Source organism: Numida meleagris, chromosome 1, assembly GCF_002078875.1.
Source record: "Numida meleagris isolate 19003 breed g44 Domestic line chromosome 1, NumMel1.0, whole genome shotgun sequence".
Classification (NCBI taxonomy): domain Eukaryota; kingdom Metazoa; phylum Chordata; class Aves; order Galliformes; family Numididae; genus Numida; species Numida meleagris.
In genome coordinates this window covers 102,215,400-102,240,681 of record NC_034409.1, presented here as the reverse complement: position 1 = coordinate 102,240,681, position 25,282 = coordinate 102,215,400, and the positions used below count along the sequence as shown (strand labels likewise).

The following is a 25,282-nucleotide window of genomic DNA, read 5'->3' as shown; positions in this document are numbered from 1 at the left end:
GTTCCCCATGGCCACCGCAGGACAGTCTGGAGAAGAGAAGGCTCAGGGGAGAGACCCTATTGCTCTCTACAACCACCTGACAGGAGATTCTGGCGAGGTGGGAGTCGGCCTCTTCTCCCAGGTTACAGAGATAGGATGAGAGGTAATGGCCTCAAGTTGTGCAATGGGAGGTTCAGGTTAGATACTAGGAACATTTTTTTTCTCAGCAAGAGCGGTGAGGCAGTGGCACAGGCTGCTCACGGTGGTGATGGAGTCACCGTCCCTGGAGGTGTTTGAGAGCCGTGTGGATGTGGCACTGAAGGACATGGTCAGTGTTAGTTATTTTAGTTAGTTTTTTTAAAATAAGAAGAAAAATGAAGCATCAAATCCTGTGTACACCTCAGCACAGTCTGCTGAAGATTTGCCAGATTCTTACATGATTAATACAGAGTTGTGCAAGGCCTTTTTCAGCAGCTTTTTAAAAAGTCCTTTTCCCGTCTCTCATCTATAAATTTGTAATGATTTTAGAGCTTTTGTGGAAGAAATACTCTCTCTAGGAGAGTTATTGTAGGGCATCATTGGCCACCAGCCACTACTACTTAATAAATTCTGCTGAAGATGAAAGGCCTCCTGCTGTCCCCTGTCCCCCAGACCCTTGCTGGAAGGAGAAGGAGAACTCGACCTGTGGTGCCCTGTGTTTCTAAGCTATTAACAGCACAATGGAAGTCATAGAACTGTTTGAATTGGAATGGACCCTTAAAGGCCATCTGGTCCAACCCCCCTGCAGTGAGCAGGGACACCTACAGTTCCATCAGGTGCTCACAGCCCCATCCAGCCTGACCTTGAGCATCTCCAGAGATGGGGCATCCATCACCTCTCTGGGCAACCTGTTCCACTCCCTCATCACCCTTATAGTAAAAAAATTCTTCCTTATATTCAGGAAGTATTGCACAAAGTGTGCTATTGTGGTCTCTGAATTTTTTCAATTAATTATCACCAGATCTGAATAATACAAAGGAATTGCTCTAATAGCAAAAATCCCAACATGAAAAAAAAAATGCTTTATTTAAAAAGCAACAACTTTTAATCAAGAAGCCCCAGTTGTTTCTAGCAGATGATCTTGATACAAGAAGCCATCCCCCACACATGCATGATTCAAATATTCTTTTCAAAGAAAGTCTTTTGATGAAATAAGGGAATCAAACACAAAAAACAAAGGCTACCAATTGCAAAAGACAGGTCTCTGCTTGACAGCTGGTCAGCTGAGTACCAAAGAGCTGACAGCTCTATTACTCCATTCATTACCCAAATGTTTCAGAACATGTGCTGCACCTCTGCAAAATGGAGTCAGCCAGACCTATCTGCACCTTCTCTGTGCTTTTTTGTTTTGTTTTGTTTTGTGGTTTGGCTTTTTAGTGCCAATAATATTATTTCATGTGCTGAAGGGATAAAGCAGTTCACTAGCAGGCATCAACGCAAACCCATGCTGTGTTGTAAATACAAAGAGAAGCACTTTCTCCAGGTCATTTTTTGCTGTAAAACTGCATCAGCAATATTAAAAAAGTGGAGACCTGGAAAACTCTTTTTGCAAATAACCATAATGCTGCTATAATGGTAAGTTATGCATATGGAAACGATGACACCCTCAAGGAGATGGAGCCAATGACTGGGTTCCCGGCAGCATTACACCTTGCAGTCACAGCAAGAAGTACAGCAAATCCCTGTAAAGGTGCTATACCACTTAAAAGCCCCATATGGCTCACCTCAGTGTGAACTTTCTTTCTTAGTGTTCTACTTTGTTTTACAAAGGTGACTGTAAATTTCTGTCAAAGCAGCTGTCCTCTTTAAAGAAATGAATTCTTATTTCGCAAAAGGGCCCTTTGATCATTGATGCATTGGGAGAACATATGCAGTGAAAAGAAAAAAAAAAAGCTTTTAATGCTAAAAGCTTTGCCATGATTTAAAAATGAAAAAGAAACAAACAGCCAAGCAAACATCTAGCTTCCCTGCATCTTCTCCTGGACAGTGGTGACTCAAAACTGAGACTCTGGGCAAAGTGCTGTGAATAGATGGAACCTCACACGCATGTGAATCGTAGAATCATAGAATCACAGAATGACTTGGGTTGGAAGGAACTTCAAAGACCATCTTGTTCCAAGCCCCTGCCATGGGCAGGGTTGCCAACTTCTAGATCAAACACTAGATCAGGCTGCCCAGGGGGACAGTCCAGGAGGACAGACTCCACCAAAACATATCATCGTGTTTTCAGATGTATTTGCAACTCTTCTTGCCCAGTTATTGTCTGTATTTGAGAAATCTATAGTACAGTAACTCCAAACTTCTTATGGTCTCTTCCATGTTCTCTTTTCCTATTTGGAATGAGGCAGTTGTTTTCTTTATCCTTTCTAATCTCACGTCTGCAGTCAGTGCTCTGCAAAGTGTCACCTCCTGCAGTGAGGCTGCAGTTAGGTCTTACTTTCAGAATGCTCACTATATAAGGTAGATGATTATTTCCATTGCACTGAGAGCCTCATCTTGTTTCCGTTAATAGCCCCTCATAACAATTTTCTCAAGCACGGACATGAAAAAAGTGAGAAAACGTTTTTTTTTCCCCTCTGTAGAATAAAAGATGCTGATTTTACACACACATATACTTCTGAGGTTTGGAGACCCACGCTGTGCATCCATCTGCATGAAATCTCGTATACCAGCATCTGAATATTTTAGCTCTGCAAGGCCTACCAGGCAAAGAAGAATGCATTGGCTTAGTGTTAACCTCAGTCCTACTGAACTCAGTAGGACCAGTGGTATGCTTAAGCATATACATCTTAGCATAATAAGAGACAAAGAAAACATTCCTTAAGAAAGAAAAGAAACTTTTTACTCGTAAGATGTCAATAACAAATCCTCCATGAGCCAGGTCTTCAACCACCGAGTTTAATTGCTGTGTTCAGGTTTGTTTTGTAAGCCATCCATAATTACATCATCTGTCTTTTCTTACTACAAATTACACCTGATAACATGAAAAGAGCATCCCACAGATTTTCAGATAGTTCTCAGGTCTTTTCATTCTCTGTGGAAAAGAAGAATAGAAAATTCAATTCACTATTGTTGGCACTGCTTTTGTGCAAAAAACATGGGTTTTTTGTTGTTTTCTTCTTGTTGTTTGTTTGTTTTTGTTATTTAAATTTGAATTAAATGAATGCCATAGAGAAAATTAGACAGAATTCATGTCAGCATTTCCTGAACTCCATTGGCTCTGTGTAGAGAACATTGTAACATTCCTCCCAAAACAAAAACAGCATTTAATTGATTTTGACATGTGTTTTGTTTTGTAACACGAGGACAAACTCCACATTAAAAGATTTACAAACATTACATAGGACTTTCAGAGAAAGTTATTTTTTCTTTTTTAACTACAAGAAAATGGCTTAAACAAGGAAGCTGCTAGCTCAGAGAGTACACAGAGTTAGAAGAGTTAAGCAGATCATTGCTGAAATAAAGCACTTGCCACGTTAGGCAAGAAGAAATGGGTTTTCTCACATCCTGATGAGATGGACAAGATGAAAAGAGCAGACTCGGTGCACAGCTCTCAAGAGGAGCTATTTGCGGTACTTACGCACCTACAAGTATGACCCATTCACAAAAAAAAAAAAAAAAAAGGAAAAAAAAGGGGTTGTGTAGCTCTGTCCTCCTCAGAATGAGACTTTTGAGGACTACCTGTGACCTCTAGAGGGAAAAACATCCATGATCCTCCACCAGGCTCTGAGCTAGCGTAGAGCTAATGCACTGAGCTACTTTTTCACTTTCCTTTTGCTTTTTCTCGTTTTTCATTCTTTCTTTCTTTTTTTTCCCTTTTCATTTTCCTTTCTATTCACTTCTTGCATGTCCTTTTCCATTTTTCTGTCTTCATTTTCACTTAGTTTTCACTTCCTTTCTTCTTCTTCCTTCTTCCTCAAAGCCAAGACAGGGCTTGTTGTCACTTCCCAGGTGTGCCCAAGAGGGATTCTGCCTCATAAGGAGGAACTTCCACCATTTTTTGCTGCTCAGCACAGTTAGATATGCATAACTCGAGCTATTTTCATCAGCCATTTTATACATTCCGTATTGCAATTTATAATTTCATTTGGTCTTCCAGGTAGCAAATTTGTCAGCAATTCTCAACGGTAGTCCCAAACACCTTCTTTTAAAAACTGGTACCTCAGCATTTGCCACTCGTGAGTCTTCTGGTGATGATTCTTACACTAATGAGAAACTGTATTTTGTTAGCAGCTCAGCTACTTTTCCATTCTGCTGTTTTATCTCCCCCCAGACTTCTTGAGTACATGCCATCTGGGCTCATTTGGTAGTTAAAAAGTGTCTAGTCACCACAGAAGATTTTAAAGAGACATACACCTCTAAAATGACCCAAACCATGCTCAAATGAACCAAACAGATCACACTTGAAAAAAAAAAAAAAAACAACAACAAAAACCACAACAAAATATTAAGGAAACAGAATTTCTCAGGCATAAAAAAATCAGTGACCTTCTTTATTTCTCTTTCTCTCCTCCCTTCCTCCCTTCCTCCCTTCCTCCCTTCCTCCCTTCCTCCCTTCCTTCCTTCCCTCCTTCCTTCCTTCCTTCCTTCCTTCCTTCCTTCCTTCCNTCCTTCCTTCCTTCCTTCCTTCCTTCCTTCCTTCCTTCCTTCCTTCCTTCCATTTTCTTCAGTTTTTTATTTTTTCAAGTGCTCACACCTTGAATGAAAAGTGGCACGGATGAACAGTAATTTCTTATATTAATAAGCTTATTCAGCCAGCTGCTGAAGCTTTATTGAATAGAAATGAATTCTAAATGGCTAATAATACATTTTTACTGCCTTTTCTAGAATTCAAACCTTTAGTCTATCTCTGCTCACAAAATAATGTATATGACAAAATGTAGCCTCAATAGAGAAAAACCATCTGCTAGAGTTCACGAAGGACAAATTTAAGAAATCATTTCTTGGCATGCTAAAACCACATGTTGAAATCCTGTCAAGCTCAACTGGTATTATTTTTGGCAGGATTAACCATATGAGCACAGAGATTAAAAAAGTAGAATATCCCATGATTATGGGCAATGTATGCACTATCTGAACAAACAAGCAACTGTGTTCCTGACATTGCAATTTCATGTTTGTTGTACATCCCTCATCTTTCAAACAATCTGTAGAGGAGCAATGGTAAAAACAATTACACTTTATAAACAAAGATTTTTATATCTTTATGACTTCTTTTTGGTCTACATCTATGTTAATATCCAAATTTGTATCTGAAATCTGCTTCTAGAAAAATGTCAGAACTTCAATATGAATGAGATTCAGATTTTCGTGTCTGCATCAAAACCCAAACTTCTTGTCTATAGTTAAGGTTTGGTCTGCTTTAGGGTCTGGGATTTTGGATCCAGCACTGCTGATTTGCATGCATTTCTAATAGTCTTCTGAAGGCTAGTCTGATTCTGGTTTATGTATTCAGAAAAATGATAAGAGAAAGGTATCTTTTTATTTTTAATGGAATAATTTATTATGTACTTGCTATTTATATGCAGTTAACTCATCAGTTTTGCCAGCTCACAGTATTATTTCCTGAAACTATTTTTTTTTTAATATGCATTGAAAGTCAGAGGCTGTGCTCCAGTAACTACAGGATACTTTTCCAGGAATGGGGCTGAGCAGAGCATCCTCACCTATGGAGATGCCTCCAGAGTCCCCATTAGGAGGGCTTCTGCAAAATGGCTGTCCATGAGGTAACGCGAATGCAAGCCCACCAAGGCCAGTAGGCTCTTTTCTCCCATCAATGTTTGAATTGCATCATGGTCATGTATCTTCTCATAAATCAACATAATTCAACTATTAAACGCAGTTTAATATTTTAAGGATTGTATTTGCCACTGTAGATATGAAGTGAGAAATGTGATTCAGGAAATACTCCATATTTTGGAAAAGGAAAATGTAATCATCATTGGGAAGCAAAGAAAAATGGAAGTGAAGGTTTACAAAATATCCACACTCTGAAAAGTCTGGAATTTCAGACGTAGTGTGTGCAAATTATTCTAACTTGATTCCATAAATGTGCTTAGTGTTAGCTCTTTTCCTGGAATGATTTAGCTAATTTCTATTTAATACTGTTCTACATCACAGGCTTTCTGTTAGACTTTCACTGAATATCTAACCTATATTTTAAATCTGCCGTATGTACCTGTACTGCCTGTAAGAAATGAAATTTGCCCAGAAGATGTGTAGAACTAGCTTTCAGCCAGGAGGAGGGGACATCCTCGTGCTGTATCTATCAATACTTCGAACCATTTTGGTCTGAACTCAGATTCTAGTGATGGCTCTAGCAATGGGCTAATGCCAGTCCCATGAGATACCTGTAGAAGCTTTACATGATGCACAGGGATCAAGTTAAATCCCCTTTCCTTGTGGAAAAGTGTATTTTCAGAATGTTTCTAGGAAAGGAAGTAATGCAATTATTCTCTTTATGGACTGGGCATTTTAAGAAATAACCTCTTTGGCACACGCAACACATGGTTGCAATGCAAAGCATTAGAAACTTTGTGATCATTATTTGGTGAAGACTACGCAGTGTAGCATGTTGAGTTTTTGTATGGCATTGTCCTCTGTGCCATCACCACACCACAAGACCCAACATGTTCTTTGAATACAAAGAGACATCAGCTGGATTTTCTCCCCTGCATTAAAAGACTTTACACATCTAAATATCCTTTGGACATCTGGAGACCCTGCACAGGATGATCCTGATGGACTAATCCACCCCTTCACAGAGCTCCTAAAATCAGAAAAGAATAGCCAACTATCTGAGAAATCAAAGGAGTAGCATCAGCCATCTAGTTTTCAAGCAATAATGAAATAACCATTGCTTCAGTTGCCCTCAGCCTTTTCTAAGCCAGCTGGCATTGTGCTACAGGGAAATTACACATCCATTTTGATTATTTACTCTCATCTGCACTCTGTATTCCCCACCCTCCCCCTGGATTTAACAATCATTACTGTTAATAAGGGCCAGATCAGTGAGTGCTGAGGGTCCAATTCAAAGGCCAAAACAGTTAATGGGAGGCCATTACATTTTGGATCAAAATCATGCTTTCACACCCAGACAACTTCAGTGAAAGCTATGCACTCAGCTCCCATGTCACTCCAGCAAAAGCTGTGCACATGCATCTGCAAATGTTTTAAGGAGAGCATATAGTTGGAAACCACTGCTTAGTGGAGTTTATCAACATGGAGAGATAATATCACAATGCACAGGAAAGATTAGTGGTACCTGCATACTGTGGATTAAGTTTAAATTTGATGATGACACTTCCAAATCCATAGGTTCCTACAGTCAGCAGTTCATTGATGGTCATTGGTAAAGGTAGATGGGAAATTGGAGAGGTTAAAAGCTTGAGGGGTTGGATGACTAATTCTTTCCAATTTTAATGGAGACTAGACATCAAAGTCTTGCTGTCAAGGGAAGTAGATGGGGAGAGTTTAAAAATTTGTGGCCTGACACTTAAATTAAAAAAAAAAAATCACATACAAGAATTCGGCAATTTTGTTTTTACATCTGATTCTACAACAATGGTTGATAGTGTTGCAAAGTACTTAAACAACATGTATCGAGAGAGAAAATCGTGGCTAAAGCCCACATTTGAGATCCTGCAAGAGATAAATGAAATGTACTCAGTGGATGATCCTTAGCTGAACACAAGCTGTAGGTAAAAGCTGTAGGGTAAAACATAAGCTTCAATCAGCTCCTGCAAATAATTTGAGCCCAATGCCATAAGTGCCTTAAATTAAATCCCTCTCAACAGGAGCCAATCTAAATCATTAAACATATGTCACATAGAGAGCTATTATCACTACAAGTGTTGTCTACATAGCATTTAATTTACATAGAAAATGTATTGCAGTTGTTAATTTGACCATTTTTCAGTGTTCAGTATTTCACAGAAAACATATGTAGTTAGAAGCAACACTTGTTGTGTCAGCAAGCAAAAACTGCATGTGCACATAATTCTGTTACCCAGTTTGTTGTGTCATATAAAACTGAAAGAAAGCTTTCCTGCAACACATGAGCACCCTGCTTCTTCTTTAAGACCTCCACCGTGATTTATTACTCCCTTCAGAATTCCTCAAAGTTTTATGCCAGGCAGGATCATTAGGTAATCTGCACCTATCTTCAACCATAAAAAGGAGCGGAATTTCATCCCCTTTCCTCAAAACAGAGCCCATTAACTTCTGCATGACTGCGGCACGTGTTTTAAAATGGCACTCAGTGTTGATCTGAATAAATTACAACCTGTCAAGGAGTAGTGTTCTGGCTCATAGTCTTTAAAACTGTCTCTGTTTTTCAGAATCATACACTCTGTCAAGTGTCATATCCTTGGAGGAAAAAGTTTTAAAAAAAAGAGAAGAACAAATTTCCCTTTGTCTATGTGATTCATGTTTTATAAAACTTTCCCAAATCTATGGGCATCCACTTCGTTGGTGGCTTGTCCATCCCCAGGTGGGGATGTGAGTAAGTGTTGTTCCAGGTTTGAGTGTTCGGGAAAAGAATAAAAATAAAAAGAGACTTCTCTACCATCGTTATGCTTCCTGCACCAAACTCATCTTTAAATACAATAATCAACAAGCTGTTTTGCTTCTGTTCTTTAGTGAATGCTGGAAGTAAGTCATGTGGAAGAGTAAATAGAAGTAGCTTGAGACACTTCAGAGATACTGAGATCAGAGTCATGCCCAGCAGGCACCAGCGTTTGGTAGGCACAAAATAACTAAGCAAAGGATAAAGGAAAAGAAGGATATCTACACAATAAGCCAAAGCAGCCTTTTTGTCATACAGTCTCCAGCCAGCAAGTGCTTAAATAGCAGGGCTTTGCTGTAATAGCTTACTTCTTGAATTACTGAAACCAATATGATAACAAAAAGGAGTAGGCATATGGTTTAAATACTAATTTTATTGAATGCAGGGGAAAAAGTTCCACTCATGCGAGTGAGACAAGAATCACATACTGTTGAGATGTGTCTGCCTGAATCTGAAGAGTGTATGACAATCTTCAGGACAAGGGTGTCCCATCTCTGAATCACTTTTATTCAGCCTCTGCTTTATACCTGGCTTTCCTTGGGATCTGCCACATTTCCTTCAGAAAGTCTTCGTAAATGAAATTAATTACCTGAAAGTCTTAGTCCAGTATTTCTTTTAGAGTCTCTGTTCATGCTTATCAAGAGCTAGTGGAGTTGCTTGGTCGGGCAGTTCTCTTCCTCCAGTTTATGCAGCCATGAAACGCAACAGCTCCAGCAATTTGAAACAATCGCAGCTCTGTTGTTACGGAAATCCACCCTGGGATTTGCAAATCTGCAGCATGAGAAGAACAGTGTTTCATGTTAAGGCAAAGACTAGCCTTGATGCCGCTTTGAACATACAGACCTAACACATGCCTTCCAATATATGGAAGACCTTTCAGATGTAAAAAATGTAAAGAAAAATCAAAATAACACAGTGTATAGGAAGCTTTATATGCAGAGAGGAAACTTGAGTCACCTAGCAGGGAAATCTAATCTTTCATGAGCTGAAGTTTTAATTTAATTCCAAACTTCAGTTTTCCTCTTCTGATTGATGGTAATACATTGAAATTATGACTATGTAATGGGTTTCAAGCTATACTTTATGCACCGTGCTAACTATAATTAATTACAATTTCCTCTTCATAGCAAGGTTACTTTAGGAACTTTTAGTTGAAATTTCTGACGATGAAACTATGATATAAAAAAAAAACACAAAAAAAATATAAAAGCTATACTTCATGTTTTCTATGTTGGATATTTTAGGAATGATTTAATAATCGCAGTATTCACTTAATGAGACCAGAGAGGTAGTTTCCAGTTTTTCAGTGAATAGTTATTTTCTTTCTTTTTTTTCCCCTAAATCATTAAAAAATATATTGTAGTTTTACTGTGACTAACACGTTTGTAAAATTCTCCACAACCAAATTCCCGCCATTCTGTAAAAGTGTATATCTAACTTTTTTAGTGATAATTGCAACTAAGTGTAATACAACTATGGTTAATACATGTCTTACCTCTAATAACTGACATATCTAAATAACTTGTTAATAATTCCAGATGAAGCTGCTCCCACTTAATCATACTGAGTGTTTAGCCATGAGGAAATAGAGTTTGTAATACCCTACCAGAGCCTAGAAGAGATTTTCTTGCAAACTTCTGGCTTGAGAGAAGTTAATGGAAAGATTTGGGCTTCAGTCACATTGATTACCTACAATAAGCAGGACTAGATCAGGATAAAAATAAAAAGCAGTGAAGGAAAATAGTCCTGCAGAGGCAGAATGTTGGATAGAACAACTAAGGAGATCTAGAATTTAAAAGTGTGTTTTCAGTGCAGAACAATCTCAAACATGCATTGTGTAAGTGCATATAATTGCTAACGTACTCATTGCACATAACAAGCAAACCTGTCCAATAACGAAAAATCTGCATAAAAACTACATCTTTGGACAGAAAACTGATAACAGCCAATGCACGCCTCACATCTTCACGTTATTTCAGCTGAATCACTGTTATACCATCTTTTTAATGGGAAAGAAGTCTACTTCGGCTTTGCAGTAAAAATCCAGAGATCCATGAGTACAGCAGTGCTACAGCAGTTTAATTTGCAACCAAATATAAAGTAAGATACATTCTGAATTTTCATTTAACACTTGCTGATGTGGGAGGATGTGTATTTCAGGGATCTTTTTGTTGTTTGTTTTTAAGAATTTTAGGAGTCTTTTTACAGAAGGCACTGAGACATATCTCATTTGCTGCACATAGCCCTTGAAACACAGAAAATGCTATATGCAAAACACTCCGGATGAGAAACAAAGAATGGAAACAGATTTAGCTGCTACAGTCTTTTCCACTTGGTTTTATACTGAATTCATCCCCAAGAATCAGCTAGTAAGTCTCAGCTAGGATTGCCTTTGTCTGAGAATGTTTGCTGGTGCAGCAGGCATTTCTATGTATGCCCCAGATACAAAGCATTTCATGTTTGGCTTTTATCTAGTCAGAAGATTGCTGGCTCAGGTATCCTGAAATTTGCCAATGCTTCATATATTTGGCTTACCTAAAAGAGACTGCTTTAATAGCTTTTGTGAATAATTTGAGTGGGGGCCTACAAAACCCAGAGACTGATGTATGAATGAAATGAAAAGTTTGGATTTAAAGAACATTTTGGGATATTCAGCATTAAGAAAAGTGGTGCTGCAACAGGAAAACTTGCCTGGTGAAAGGATTTCTGGAGTTAAGGCTCTTATGTCCCCTCTTATACCCCGTTATGCCTAAGAATTTCAAAACTGTGTGTTTCTCCATCAGATGGTTTAACATTGCTGGGAACTCTTGGTTCCCTCTCTGCATCCTAAGTGTTTTCAAATCTGTCTTGTGGGAACAAGAATATATGTTCTTCTTTGGAAAAAAAAAAAACATTAAAAGCATTCCTATAGTTGTTAGTAGGTCCAGTTTGTGTTTGCATTCCAAATCTCCACTAATTTATAGTTTAACATTCCCTGAAGTTGTGACCAGGTGTAGACGCACTCTCTTTGCACTTGTTACTTTAACATTTGCAAATGTAGAAGCAAATAAGATATTTTTCACACTAAAATGGCCCTCAGTATTTTAATAAACAGAAATGTTCCAGATTTATAATTATGAAGGGAGCTTTAATTTGCAGGAACCTCAACTAAATATCTTTTCAAGAGCCAACCATCATTATTATAAAGAAATATGGCAACTCAAAGTGCGGGTACTGATTAAACATTACTTGTAAGGTTGGATCAGTTGCAAAATCTGCCACCCCCATCCTTAAAGACATAGCCCTAGATCAGCCTACTTAGTTGTTGTACTTTACAAGACCGAAAATGTATCTTGACGTTTTTCTTTTAAGCAACTCTTTTACTGATGGTGCAGCATAAATAATGCCTTCTTTAGAAGAATTACAGTTCATTTTCTGTGTTTTCCTTTTTGATATGTGTGTATTTAAGGATGAAACTACATGAATGCTAGCAAGAGAGAGACTGAATAATCCAGAAGGATGGAGGAAAAATATATATCTATGAAGTAGAAGGAATAAGAGAAACTCTGAGAAAATCCCACTGATTTCAACTTGCTGGCATTTCACAATCCATGGGGAACAGTCAGTGAAGTGCCCCACCTCAACGGTTTACTTGGAGTTTCAAGAGGATCAAAATAGCTGATATTGGGAAATCTGCTGACATTTGGTTTTGTATCCTTCCTCTAAACCAACATAAGATTAATGGAGGGAAACAGTTATTTATTTTAATGAAAATCAATTAGATCACTTATGTCTTTTCTCAAGTTTATGGTTTTAATCCTCACTTTTATATATATTTTTAATTAAACACATAATGTGATCAGAGTGGCTTTTTGCAGTCTTACCCATATTTTGTCACTCTTCCTAGAGGTCTGCAAGGCTTCCTGTCCTATTGAAACAGGTTCATTTGTGCAAAAAAGCAGTAAAAGACGCCTGGGAAAACTCTTCCACTAGGCTGGCTGTGGCCTGAACATAGTCCATTAACTGCTTTGGGGGGTGGGGTTCCTTAGATGTTTTTGTCAGAGCTGAAATGCTCTTCCATAGCACAGTGTTTTCCTAATAGATATGTTATATAGTTCCCTTGTAAGCCAAGACCAGATCAGTGAGCAGTGTGTCAAGCTGACTATGCTTTATTAATGTATGTCTGCTGGGTTCTGAGCATCTACTTTTATATAATAGCTATAAAACATAGTTGATGCTCCTCTTTGCCGAGGTGTTACAAGAAATGCCATCATTTCAGCACCATCAGGAGCACACTTGGCTTGATTCTCCATCTCTGGAACAGTTGTATTTAAATGGCTGTTGGCCAAACCCAGTTTGCCTGTAAATTATGCTGAAGCAGACCTTAGGAAAAAAAAAGGCAGCAATCCTGGGCCCACACTTTGTGATGCTGCAAATGAGAGGCTGTGCTGTGGAAGGAGAAGGGGGGAATAGCATATTTCCTGCACTGATCCCCTTTCTCCCTGCTCTGCTGAAGACCTGCATCTCACAGGACCAGAGGTGTAGCCCAAAGAGGAAGGTGCCAAGAAGTTCCCCAGTGCTGCCCCTGGTGTGCTTTTGAAGTTGAGTCAGGAAGACTTCTGATTCAGTTACTAGGTATCCTCTCCATTTCAGCTTATCTCCAGAGTGTGAGAAATACCTTCAGCCTCAGATGAGTCTATCCTCGGCAGTTATTTTTAAGAATACTCAAAAACAGAACATTTATATCATCTCCAAGAGATATCTCTGCTGTAGCTTGTCAGCTGTGGAGTCTTTAGAATACTCACCCAGAGAAACCCATGTCAGCCATTTCTGGATCTATAGCTCTCTGCATTTAGAGGAATTGTAACTGCTGGATTCCAGAAAGAAAAGAGCAATTAACCAAAGTTAGAGTGCAAAACTGTCTCCCTACCAACTCTAACCTCCCTCCACCGCCACCTCCGTTCTGGAAAGGATGTACTTTTGGATCCTCTGTGATCTGAGTTTATCCATGCTTTTTCAGGATAAAGTCCGATTTCTTCAGCTTTAATAAAGACCTTATGTTCCTAAGCATCTTACATATAATAGTGCTTAATGGGCACTCATGAAAAGAAAGAGTACATAATTTTTAAAGATATAACCCTGACGTTTTTGCATAAAAAGGCTGTTTACTGAATAATGCACATTTCAAACAGCAGTCTGGGATTTGAAATCTGGCTTTCTATTTCTGTCTGAGAACTTCAGAAAAATGGCTTGTCCTGAAGTAGTGCTATTACATACTCAAACTCACTGTTGCCTCACAGCAAAGCTATATCCCCCTGACTCAGGAGTGCTCTCCACATAGAGTAACCAGCCTCTCCAGGGCTTCAGCCAAATGAAGCTGTACATCTTTCTATGGGTCATCTGCTGTCAGAGTGCAGAAAAAAAGTGATGTGGCTGCACATAGTGTATTGATCACTGATTTCTGGGAAGTGTAAGATCTTGCAGGAATGGCAAAGAAAGATGGTGAAGTGCTTTTTGCACAGATGTACTTCCTGTTTTAAGCTAGTACCTACATAAAAGCATGTAAGTACAAATTCCAGCAAATTCTGCAGCACAAGGCCATCAGTCATCTAGTCTTCCTTCAGTCTTTCAGCCAGCTTTGTTTGCATTGTCCTCATTTGCTTTTTGTTTCTGTGAAATTAAAACCACTTTTTTTTTTCTGCTGTAATTTTCACCTCCTCTCTAATTTCTTGTTGCCTTTCCACACCTTTTCACTTTCAGAAGCATTTTGTAGTCCAGCATGTAATCAGCAATATGTCAGGATATCTGAAAGGGAAATCCTCTGACCCTGACAGATATGTAAGGAAACTGTATTTGTGAACCAGTGCTCTGAAAAAATTTAAAGAGACACCGGAAAGTACGTTTCTCTTTCAGCAGGACTTTTTAAATTGTTGCAGCCTGGTTGCGAGAGATGCTCAGACGCGAGAAAATTTGACCAAAACCTACTGAAATTGGTATAATCATTAAGGTTGGCAAAGATCACTAGGATCACCTACTCCAGCTGTCAGCCCACCCTGCCATGCCACTGACCGTGTCCCTCAGTGCCACATCCACACGGCTCTTGAACACCTCCAGGGATGCTGACTCCACCACCTCCCTGGGCAGCCTGTGCCTCTGTCTCTCCGTGCTTTATGAGAAGAGGCCAACCCTTTACATCCCTAACCACCATAAGTGCTCACACTGAGTAAAAATACCCATGTGAAGCACCTATTGTGCTGGGCTTTGTCTTCCTCACTGTCTTGCTGGCAGTGTCTCTCACCACAGCACTTGGCTGGGCGGCTACTGGGCAGTCCTGAAAAGAGCAGCTCGGTTTGTAACACATATCATGATTAAAACATCGCTCTGTTGAATGTGAAAGCTTGATTTGCTATGTACTTTCACAACATACAGTATATCAGCACAGCAGTCCTGAAGGTACACATGTGCAGTGGGAGAGCATAGTGACATAACCTAACCCTGAACTTCTTTCAGTGCTTTTTCCAGGTTAATTGCTGCTGGGGAAAACATCTTACACAATATCAGAGCTTGGTGTCTGTAAGGTTCATCTGCCTATTTCTAGCTCCAAGAAGAGAAGGGATAAAATTCTTACTCCCTTCCCCTTTCTGCAAAAATAGCATCAGATGGGACCCAACGCTGCATGTGTAACTGGGTAATTAGAACCAATTCTCTCCCTTTCCTGTATTTCTCTCCTTTGAAATTAATGCTGCAATGCATGGAGAGCTGGTTCACGCAGGAAAGTGTGGTTATGTGGGAAGAAGAATAACAAACAATATAAATAGCGTATCTATCCTGCATTTTCAGTGCCTGCTGACTGGTCTCTGCATCAGGTGAAAACAATACAGTACAAGCAGTAAGACAATCACTTTTTTAAGCTATCAAATGAAGAGTTTTCACTTCTAAAAGCATCCTTGGTTTCTTGCTAGTACTACCGTTGTATTGCAAGACACATGTAAATCAGGTCAATCATTTTTTCTCCTGTAAAAATAGAAAAGTTCATTATTTCAAAATTGTATAAAGTGAATTGTGCTGATTGAGCCCTTGGGAAATATCTCCACAATCACAAGCTAAAGTCAGATACATCCCACTCAATAAAGCAGATCTTTGTATCTTAATACGCTCATCTTTTTACATATGTACATAAAAACATATATACTTTTGTCCCTGTGCTTTCCAAAGGATAAAAGCATAGCTGAATGCAATACTTTGTTAGTCTGCAGATAATTACAAGAACGTGGTCCTGGCTCTTGTACAGAATGTCACAGAATCATTAAGGTTGGAAAATACCTCCAAGCTCACTTAGTCCAACCGTCAACCCACCCCCACCATGCCCACTGACCACTGATAGCGAAGTCTCTACTGATGCTACAGAGTACGCTCAGGTCCTAAACACAGCCCCAGAAGTGGATTTCAGTCATACAGTTTTGAACCTTGGAGCATCAGTTTGTCAAATATTCAGTGACCTTTCTAAAAACAAATCTAACCTAACAAACAAACCCAGTCCTCACATTTGCTGACTTTGACACTTTGGTTGCACTCTTTTCCTTCTTCGTGTGCGAGGTTGCAGGTCATGAACCTGCCCCAGTTTTCAGTTTTTCAATCCTGTTATACAGACATGGAAAGGAAAATTTAAGTTTCACCTCAGCCCCCCCAAAGCCAGTCCTGCTCTGAAATAGTGTGTTTGGTTGTGGATTTCTTGTAGTCTGTAGAAACTTGCAGCTATAGAGATTATAAACACAAATATGGGAGTTCCTGCTGAGGACCAGAACGTGAGTTGCCTTTCTGTGACCACTGACTCTTCTTTTATTTTTGATTTTGATGGCTAGAAATAATGTAGTTAGAACAAGGAAAGGATATGGGCTTTCAGTATTGTTTGACATGCACCCCAAAAGGAGGAGGCCACAGCAGGATGAAGCGTTGCAGAGGGATTGTGTTCCAGATTCAGGAACTGGCAGCAGCAGTGAGATGGCTGTGACACTTGGCAGGGTATATAGGATGAAATCAAAGGCATGCTGGACAGAAACCAAGCTGGGTGAATGCAAAGATGGCAAATGCCAAGGTAAGGACAGGGGCTTACAAAAGGCAGGGAAAAGGCTGAAAAGCAGAGAGCAATGTATGGAGGAGTTCCAAAGTAGGGTTTGAACAGATTGAAGAGGGAGTGATGGTAGAAAAGTCACTCGAGCTCTCAGCTTCACTGTCTGTAAAATGAGGATGATAATAGCTGCCTAACTCAGAGGTCCCCCTTGCAAGGCTAAATTCGCTCGTGCAAAGAATACTAATGTGTTTAGTTTATATTCCACTAGCCTCATGCACAACCCATGCATTTAATTCCATTAAAACCTGAGGGAGTAAGCCCATTTTAGTCTGGATTTGTAAATACAAAATGCAATTATTGTTGGTTATAGGATTGTGATTGTTAATGATTATTTCTGAGAAACTTTTTTCTTTTTTCTTCAAATTCACACATATAACAGTAGTATTTAGGTCATATATAAATTGGAGGTAATAACCAATTTCTGAAGTAATCTTACACAGTCGGTGAGATAGCTTTAAAAAGAAAGATATTTTTAAAATGTAAGCCAGTAGTAATAGCTCATTTGATTATTCTTTCCCTGTAAGATGAATACTAGCCTTAGCTCTGCGATGAGTACATTTACACCGGCTCTGTGTTGGGCACCTTATGACAAAGGAGAAAGCATCCTCTGGTAAGAGACAAAAATGGAGGAAGTGCTTGGGATATTTTCTGGCAGTAAGTGCTTTCGGTCTCAGTGGCACTCTCCACAAGTGAACATAATTTGCAGAAAAACCCTTTATAAGTACTGTTTTGCCTTGCCCCATTTCAGTCCCACACCTCGAGCATCAGAGGTGTGTGTGAGCCTGTAGCCATTTGGGCAGCAGAGCGCTGAGAGTCCATATTCGTATTGACAGGGAGCAAGGACAAAATGTATGTTAATTTGGCTTTATGAATCTCCTACATTAACTTGGCATCAGCAACAGCTTCTGTTTCAGGAAGCCAATGACACATAGCTGTGCAGTCATTAGGATTTTAACTCTCACTTCTTTTCAGTGGCTAACAGGTGGGTTTTAATGAGGTTTCATGGGCCTGATGGTGTTCAGATAGTGCTGTGTGTGGGAGGAGATGCTTCTCAAAGCAGCAGTCCCCCTGGGATACAGATGTTCTGCTGTTTCTGGAAATCCTGCTAGTGGATTGTCTGCAAGTTGTGGGACCAGAATGCTTTTGGGAGCCTCCAGTGGCTCAGAGCCTCAGGGAAGTGGGCCACGTGCCTCCACATTACTGAGTGAGCACATTATCCTGTGCAAAAAATATCTCCCCAGGCCGATGAGAATGTGCACATCACGCTTAAGCTATGAAACGAGGATGTCCTCTGAGCAAGGAAACCTGGACATCAACCACATAGAATCTTAGTTTTATCCATGACTGAAAAGAGCTGTGAATCATAGAAAAACAAATTTTTCTCTAGGGAGGAGAAAAATTCTTGTGTCTAAATGAGGAAAATCTTAGCTGATATCTGTATTTTCCATTGTTCTTTGGTTGTACCTTTTAATATTTCAGACGTTTCTTGCTGCATGATCAGCATGTTTGCTTTCAAATAGCAGTCTTTTGAAGTGTAGAACCTCAATAAGAACAACAACATAACAGCTTTCAGGTTTTTTAACTCCTCCTGTTTCTTGCTTTAATTTCTATCATAATCTCAAAATACTTGTAATTAGTACTGGTATGCTCACATCTGGAGTGATGTGCATATATGAATAGATGTGCTGCAGTTTAAGGTGCTGGAAATGCTGGCTCTAGGACCAAGATAGTATGCTAAGGGATGGAAATCTGGCAGTAAAAAAAATCCCAGCAGTATATTTTTAAGATCTCATCCTGTCTGGTAGTGGCTTGACTTATGGTCTTTGAAAATTTTATCTTGTATTCAGCAACTCTTTTCTCTATTTTAACAACATGTGCATGTGATATGCCCACACTGCCAACATTTTCCTCTGGTCAGAAAGTAGGAAGAATTACTCTGGCGATAAAGAATTTTAGATTTTCCAGGTGACAGTTCAGTAGCTGATACACAGCAGCCTCCCAGTTTCCAAAGGAGGTTAACCGCTAGTTCATTGTACAAGGCTGGACACAGACCTGCCTCATGGAGCCACCAGTGAGCTGGAGAGACTTGCAGAAAATTTATTTGGGAAATCTGAAGTTTATCCACCAAGATAATGAATGTATAAGTGTCCCAGAGCAAGATCTAAATTTGAAAAATAGCTGCTGTTTTGGCATATCCATGGCAACCATTGGATTTCAGGCTGGCTTAAGGGCTGAACATGTTTTTTCTCTTTGAGTCTCCTTTAGGTGTCAGAAGGTAACACAGACCTCCGTCAAAAGCAGTTGTATTTTCACACCTCTGTTTTGCAAGCTATCAGGGCTATTTCTGTGAGCCTATCTCCATTCCACTTGGCTTTTTTGAAGTACTTCAACAGGGAGTAAAAAATAATAAGGAAAAAAAACGTGCATTAAAACACTGTTCTCATCTTAGCTATGGAGTAGGTAAGGAAAATCTATCTGCAAGCAGAATGTAGTTTTTAAAAATATTTTTGAAAGTTTGCATTTAATTTTGAAAGCATCAAAGTGATGCCATGACTGAAATCACAAAAATTCATTCATATCTAGTCAGGCAATTCTGTATACATGCAGCTAAAAGAATGTACTAGATCTGCTGCATTGGGACTGAACTTTGTTAGTGAGATATTTTGCATTGAGGAAACCCAACCAAAAAAGCCTGGAGAGACAGGTCGATAACTGCCATCAGAAAGGTCAAGAACTTTTAGCTGTTGCTGTTCGTGGCAGGTTTTAAAATGGGGACAGAGAATTTTTCCAATAACAGGCTTTTGAGCTTTGCCTTGTCTTGAAGCGAAATGTTGATATCCGTTGAATAGTATGGAAATTGATTCAGTCATGACCTTTTCTAAAACTCTCTCAGTCCATGATGACCCCCATTAAATGGAAATATTTGCTTGCTCAGAAGGGCTGGAGCCACTTTTTCAGGTGTCTACTGAGGTGTACTTTTATATATTTTTGACATTTTACTTGCTGTAGCTTTTTCTTTTTTCCTTCAAAGGATGAATGGGGATGATGCTTTGTCATAGTTGTCAGTTTGACTTGAATCCCTTGCTGTTCTCTGAAGAGCAGTCACTCGTGGTTCAGATCTTGTTTCTATTAGAGCAAGATTAGCCAAATAGGCATGTTCCTCTTACTTTCTGCAGCTAAATTAGAAGTAGGGACGTATACAGCTTTTCTCTTCATTCTCTGAGACATTGTAAAGTAAATGCAGAAAGTGAAAGGTTTCCTCACACATGTTGTGCACTGAAGCAGGTTTATTTGTTAAATGAACATGATTACTGGTTCTCCCACTGATGTGCTTATGTGTGGCTGAGGGAATTGCTCCTTGCATGCAATAAGATCAAGTAATGTAAGGCTGGCTTTGCCTCTCCAGAGTCTGTGAGCAGCAGGGCATGTGGGATCAGAGCATGGGAATGCTCCTCAGCTGTGTCTGCTGGCACAGCCCCTCAGAAGTGTTTACATCCATGAGAAACAAAGCAGCTCCTATAGTTCTCACACTCACCTCATTTTGGGTATTCAGCTTTCTTGTGATTCAGGAGGCCCAAAATGCCCATCATGGGTGCAACCACAGTGCCAAGTGCAGAATCACTGAATCATAGAATATTCTGAATTGGAAGCATCGTACAACGTCCACTGAGTCCCAATCCGGGCTCCACACAGGACCATCCAAAATTCAAACACTGTGTCTGAGAAAAATGTTCAAATGCTTCTTGAATTTGGGTCCATGCCCACTGTCTTAGGGAGCCTGTTCCATGCCCATCACCCTTGAAGGAAAGATAGGTCTGCCACTGCCCAGGGCTAAGATGCCTTTGGTTGGCCTAAGATACATGAGAGCATATACTATCTCAAAGAACAATTAGGAAGGAAGGGAGGGAGATGAAAGGGAGAACTTTGTCCCCTGTAAGTGCTACCAACAGCCTACCTTGGATGACTGTGCTTTTTTTTGAGCTTAGAAGAAACAGCCTCATTTCTTCAGCATCATTTATATCTTGAGTTAACATTGATTTTTTTCCTTCCCTTGTAGAATCCTTTGGTTAATTTGTTTTTAAAATGTTGTTTATTTAAATGAATCATCTGACAAACTGGTTCTTCATCAAACTTGTCAGTTAATCTGCTCTTTCTCTTTTAACCGGGACCTTACAATAAATTCTAAGCTTGATGTCAAGCCATCAGCAGAACATGAGAGAAGAGAAACTATTTAATAAATTGCTGGATTTCATTAAGAATACATGGGTGAAAACACAACAGTATGGAACAGACAAACTGTATCTGCTGCTTTGTTTGTGATGCAAATTTATAGGCTGATTAGGCTCTTTTTTACACACATAGGTCCCAACAGAAAAAATCAAGCTCAAATAGGTAGCAGTTCTGGCTTTTTCCAAACTTCACCCACAGTAAACAATGATTTCCTTCATAAACTATATCACGGAGTTTGTTCATGGGCAGCAGGGTACTCCTTTTTGTGCTTTCTTCAGGGTGTTACCAGGGGGTATACCTGTAACCAAGTAAACATTTAGTGGCTTGGAAGAGTGAAGTCAGTGGTCTCCAAACTTCACCATCCTAGGAGTGGTGGGGGCAGGAAGGTACTAGCTTTCAGAGACTCTAAATGGCACCGTGTTTAACATTTCCAGTTCAGGTGAAGGAGAATGGCTGAAGGAGAATTCTATGGAGAAGGACTTGGGGTATTGGTTGATGAGGGGCTCAACATGAGGCTGTAGTTTGTGCTCGCAATGCAGGTCAACTGTATCCTGGGCTGCATCAAAAGAGGGGTGGCCAGCAGGAAGAGGGAGCTGCTCTGCACTCGTGAGGCCCCATCTGGAGTGCTGTGTCCAGGTCTGGGGCCCTGAGCACAAGAATGACATGGATCTGTTGGATTAAGTCTGGAGGAAGCCACGAAGATGATAAGAGGGTTGGAGCACCTCTCTTGTGAAGACAGGCTGAGAGTGTTGGGGCTGTTCAGCCTGGAGAAGATAAGGCTTTGGGGAGACTGGGGCCTTCCAGTACCTAAATGGATCCTAAAAGAAAGGTGGGGAGTGACTTTATTTTATCAGGAAGTGTAGTGATTGGACAAGGAGTAATGGCTTTAAACTAAAAAAAAGAGTAGATTTAGAATCATGGAATCATAGAATGGCCCGGGTTGAAAAGGACCTCAAAGATCATCTAGTTTCAAACCCCCTGCTATGTGCAGGGTTGCCAACCACTAGAACAGACTGCCCAGAGCCACATCCAGCCTGGCCTTGAATGCCTCCAGGGATGGGGCATCCACAATGTCCTTGGGCAACCTGTTCCAGTGCATCACCAACCTCTGTGTGAAAAACTTCCTCCTAATATCTAACCCAAACCTCCCATCTTACTTTAAAACCATTCCCCCTTGTTCTATCACTATCAACTCATGTAAACAGTAAGTCCCCCTCCTGTTTATATGTTCCCTTCAAGTATTGGAAGGCAGCAACGAGGTCTCCCCGGAGCCTTCTCTTCTCCAAGCTTAACAAGCCCAGTTCCCTCAGCCTTTCTTCATAGGAGAGGTGCTCTACCCTCTGATCATCTTGGTGGCCCTTCTCTGGACCCATTCCAAGAGCTCTACATCTTTCTTGTGCTGTGGGCTGCAGGCCTGGACGCAGTACTCCAGACGGGGCCTCACAAGAGCTGAGTAGAGAGGGACAATCACCTCCCTCACCCTGGTGGCCACTCCTCTATTAATACAGCCCAGAACATAGTTGGCCTTCTGGGCTGCGAATGCACACTGCTGGCTCATGTCCAGCTTCTCATCCACCAGGACGCCCAAGTCCTTCTCCACAGGGCTGCTCTAAAGGAGTTCTTCCCACAGTTTGTATAAATACCTGGGATTGCCCCTGCCCAAGTGCAGCACCAAGTGTGTTTGGCCTTGTTGAACCTCATTAGGTTCTCATGGGCCTACTTCTCCAGCCTGTCCAGGTCCCTCTGGATGGCTTCCCTTCCCTCCAATGTATCGACTGCACCGCTCAGCTTGGTGTCATCTTCAAACTTGCTGAGGGTGCACTCGATGCCATCGTCTATGTCATTGATGAAGACGTTGAAGAGCACTGGTCCCAAGACTGACCCCTGAGGGACATCGCTTGTGACCGGCCTCCACCCTGACACAGAACCATTAATCACAACCCTTCAGCTGCATCCAGCCAACCAATTCTTAATCCACTGAACAGTCCATCCTTCAAATCCATACCTCTCCAATTTAGAGAGAAGAATGTGGTGAGGGAACATGTCAAAGGCTTTGCAGAAGTCCGGGTAGATGACATCTGTCGCCCTTCCCCTGTTTACCGACGCTGTCACTCCATCATAGAAGGCCATCAGATGGGTCAGGCAAGATCTGCCCTTGGTGAAGCCATGCTGGCTGTTTCGGATCACCTCTTTGTCTTGTGTGTGATTTGGATTAGATATTAGGAAGAAACTTGTCTCTCTGAACATGGTGAGACACTGGCACAGGTTGCTCAGAGAAGCTGTGAATGTCCCCTCCCTGGAAGTGTTGAAGGTTGGATGGGGCTTTGAGCAACGTGATCCAGTGGAAGATATCCCTGCCCATGGCAGGGGGGTTGGAATAAGGTGATCCTTGAAGTTCCTTCCAATCAAAACCATGCTATGATTCTATGATTCTAGGAAGTATAATTCATGCATATAATTATGACTATCTGTCCTATTCCTATGCAGATCTATCCAGAGAATCTCACCAGCAAATTAAAGCATGTAACCAAAGTTCTCTATGAGTGCATTACTGCTATGTTAACATGTATAAAAGAACTCCAGAAAATATGTTGAATGTGTACCAACATATTGATTCTATATCTGACTTTCAGAGAAATATATTTGAATATATTTGAAGTGTATGTGATGTTCTGTATGCAGTTTTGGTTAGTTTGCTTAGCAAAACCTTCACTCTTTCCATCATGCCTCCTTTCCTTCCACTCCTCTCCCCTGCCCAGTGAATTTCTATTCTTCTTTTATGGGAACCAAGCAAAAATTCTGTAAAATTTTGCTAATGAATTATAAATAGTTCCTGAATGTACACTAATTAAAATTAATCTCAATTTAATAGGTAAGTGATTACAGGTCTGGAAAAAGTGCTAGTCCTGAAACAAAAAAGTTCTTGCATTTGTGGATATGTATAGGACACAAAGACTACTGCAGAGTGGTTGAAATATGTTATTTTAAGTTAAAGAAACAAAGAAACAAATAACTAGAACAATCACAGAACAATAGTAGTTTCCATGATGCAGAAGATTTTTTGCTAACATCACTCTGACTGAATAGAATGTTATCTTAGACTATTGATAATAATCATTGATTTCCATCTTGCCGTATGAAATAACATTCTGCTAATTCTAGTACAGGTCCAAGCAAAACATAACTGTTGTACATTGCTGTCCCAAGACTAAACAGCGTTATTGTCAACAGAAAATATATGTATTCCTCAGATGAAAGATGGGAAAGTAAATATTATTGAACCAGAAAAGAAGTAATCTTGTTGGTATCATTACTGTCATGAGGAATTATAGACTCTGAAAGAACTGCATACCTAAAATCAAGTCTGAAATACGTATAGTAAATGAAAACATTCCTTAAGTTGGCAAAATTTCTGAAGTCGTGCTACAGTATTGTTGTACATGGTCTTGAGAGATGTTAAAAGATGTTGTGTATTCAAGAGTAACTAGAAATTACAACTTGGTTTTGATAGCCTCCCGTATTTTCATTGCTGAGTTAAAATTCAAAACAGGTTTTAATTCTGCCGTATTTCCATTTCCTGATTGTCAGCTAATAACTGCACTACTCCTACATTGATGACGTCAAAATTCCGTTAGCTGAATACGTTCTGATGATCAGAAAATATAAAGCAATATCTAAAGCTCAAATTTCACATGATGAAATGTGAAAATATGTAACAGAGAAATCCAAAGTATTCTCTAGTGACTTGCACTAAATTAGTAAATTATACTTGCAAAATCAAGTACTGAAGCTGGAAATTGCTGTTTAAAGGAGCTATTTTTTTCAAATTAGCTGTGTTTGTTATGCATTCATCAAATCCCAATACTCCCAGACAGTTTGAATGTGTTGTTGGCATAATATAGTCTCTAGAGGCTAGAGGGAGTAGACATCCCAGTATAAGTGGGACAGCCTGTTGACTTGAAATGTAGCCTCCTTCTCCATCTCAGAAAATATGCAAAAATGATTGATAATGCTTCCAAAATTAAAATTGGTTCTTTACAGGTCCTCTTCTGGAAAACTTGCTTCCATGTTAAAGTTTTGACTTACATCATTTGTTTTAACAAGGATCAAGAAGTGCATACAATTTCAGTTTGAAAGACAGAAAATAAGTTCTGACAAATTGAGTAGAGCTCAAAGAGCAGTTGCTTGACTGAAATTGCACAGAATGGGTTGAGTGGGACAACCTCATTGTTCAAACAGTTCAAAGAAGATGTTAAGAGTTCAGAGGAACAAGCTGAAAGCCGTTGTGCTAGATGCAGCACTGTCCTTGCAAAGGGACTTCTAATTCAATTCCATGATAGCACTGGTAAACATTATGC

The 25,282-nt window shown here is 39.9% G+C and overlaps 1 protein-coding gene across 2 annotated transcripts in view; it reads left to right on the top strand.

The window, feature by feature from the left end:
- The window catches only part of GRIK1 (glutamate ionotropic receptor kainate type subunit 1), an 87,853-nt gene continuing 75,669 nt past the window's right edge, over positions 13,099–25,282 (top strand). The window contains exon 1 of one of the 2 annotated variants that reach the window (XM_021404034.1): positions 13,099–13,198. The gene's annotated coding sequence lies outside the window, so the exon portion shown is untranslated. The remainder of the gene's footprint in view (positions 13,199–25,282) is intronic. The other variant, XM_021404017.1, reaches the window with a different exon arrangement.